Genomic DNA, 2,408 nt, shown 5'->3' on the forward strand with positions numbered 1-2,408 from the left:
AATAATAATAATAATAATAATAGTAATGATAATAATTTTCCTTGTGGAGACCACCCGCTCTGGGCCTCTTTCCTGTCCCTCTCTCAGACAGGAGCTTTCTTTCCCTCAATAAATATATTCTGTTCATAACCTCTGTTTGTTCCTAAAATTCATTCTTTGGTTTTAGAGAACATGAACTCATCCCAGATCCTAACTAAACAGCCATTCCCAGATGAAACTCGCTTTGCTTTCACAAATCAAAATCAGGATTTCTGTAACCAGAAGAAAACTAGTTTGAAGCCCATGTAAAAGAGGCGCTAGCTTCCCACTGGGCCAACGAGAAAGTTTTCTGTGACACCTCTGCCAAGTCTATTCAAAGGCTGCACAAGGAGACCAGGCATGAGTGCGCACATGTGATGCAGCCTCAGGAGGCCGAGGCAAGAGGACCTCAGGACTGGGGCCAGCCTTGGCAGGGGCTACAATATATAAACATATACTTCCATCGTCTCTGTAAGAAATCAGAAAAAGAACTGGGACACTTTTAAACCATGCACTTGTATTTCCTTTAAAATATTTTTCTTGATCAAATAAAAATAAAATAATGGAAAAAAAAACCCAAAAGATTGGTTTAGTTCTAATATTTAATAGTGAATTTTTTGTCTAATTTATCTGTCTTTTTGTGATATTGTTGTGTTGGGATGCCTCAATACAACTGTATTAGTGTCATTTAACTTTGCATACCTGTTAGTATTTGTTTTATATATTTTGGTCCACTGCTATTTGTTGCATATATGTTTATGATTGTTATATCTACCTCTTGGATTGTTCCCTTTACAAGGCTGTAGTGACTTTAGTCTCTCTTAATCATTCTCAGTTTCAAATTCACTTTGTCTCCAAATAGAATAGCTACCCATCTCTCTTTCTGGGTTCCTGTCACATGGAATATTATTTTCTGTCTTTTGATTTTCAGTCTAAGATTTCTTATTGAATTAAATGTGTTTCTTGTATGCAGCATATTGTTGGAACTTGCTTATTGATCCATTCTGCCAGATTGTGTCCTTTTGTTGGTCAATTGAAGAGATTAATATTAATGGGTATAACTGAAATGTATTAACTTATCCATGTCGTGTTGTTGACACCTCCTCTTTTGTTCCCCTTCCTTCTGTTTGGTTATTTGCCTTGCCTGGTTGATTCCTTCTGTTGGAGTTCATGGAATTGTAGTCCTTGTTATCTCTTTGTAGAATGTCCTTCAAAACATTTTTAAGTTTTGGTTTGGTGGTCATCAATTTCCTCAGATGTACTTTTTTATGGAAGTATCTTATTTCTCCATCAGTTTTTAAAGATAGTTTTGGGGGTACTACAATCTGGGCTAAAGATTGTTTTCCTTTAGAACTCAAAATACTTTACTCCAAGCTCTACTTGACTTGAGGGTTTGTGCTAAGATTTCAGCTGTGATTATGATGGGTTTTCCTTTATAGACAATTTCTTTCTTTACCCTAATACCTTTTAAGATTATATTCTTATGTCGAACTCTGGAAATCTTGACTATGAGATACCTGGTTATTGGGTTTTGTTTTTTGCTTTTTTTTTAAATCATGGCTAATTGAAGTTCTATATTCCTCAATTTTCTGTATGTCAAATTCTTTTTCTCTACCAGGGAAGTTTTTATCCATGACATCTGTGAATTTTTTAAATATCATTTGTGCTATCTCCTGCTTTTTCCTTGACCCCAATCAATCTTAAGTTATTCTTCTTTGCTCATCTAGCAGCTGTTGGATTAATTTCTCATGGCCCATTGTTATGTTTAAGATATCTTTCTTTTCATAAGCACTAACTGCAAGCCTGTCTTCTATATCTGAGATTCTGTCCTGACATTGGATTAATCTGCTTCAAATCCTTTCAATGGAATTTTGTTCCCCTTGTTATCTGGTTGACTCTGCCTTGTGGGTTACCTTTTTTTTATTTTCCCTATGCTGAGCATGCATGGCTTTCATCATTTTCTTAAGTTCTTCTTCTAGTTTTTTGTCTGTGTGTGCTCTAAAGTCACTAAGCATGGCTTTCATTGTGGACATCATCTCTGTAGGTGTCTGAGAAATTGTTTCTGTTTTAATTTTTTTCTAGAGCCTCATTCAATTGCTTTGTTGTCACCATTTCAGAGAGGCCAGGTGAGTGACTTTCAGATTGTCCTGCCTCACTCTTGCCTGGGTTTGCCTTTGGTGAACTGGATGTCTGCAGAAGCATCTTGTTTAAGTGTCTTCTCACTGCCTTTTTAAAAATTTAGTTTAATTCCTGGGGTGATGCTTATACATTGCTCATGGTGGGTTGTTTTATTGCTAGTGTTTAGAACCCTTGGTAAATGACTGCTTCTCCAAATAATATTCCAGTTGTAGCAATTTTTTGGGTTTTGAGTCTGTTGCAAGATCCTTCCT

Source organism: Octodon degus, unplaced genomic scaffold (genome assembly GCF_000260255.1).
Source record: "Octodon degus isolate 3935 unplaced genomic scaffold, OctDeg1.0 scaffold00075, whole genome shotgun sequence".
NCBI lineage: Eukaryota > Metazoa > Chordata > Mammalia > Rodentia > Octodontidae > Octodon > Octodon degus.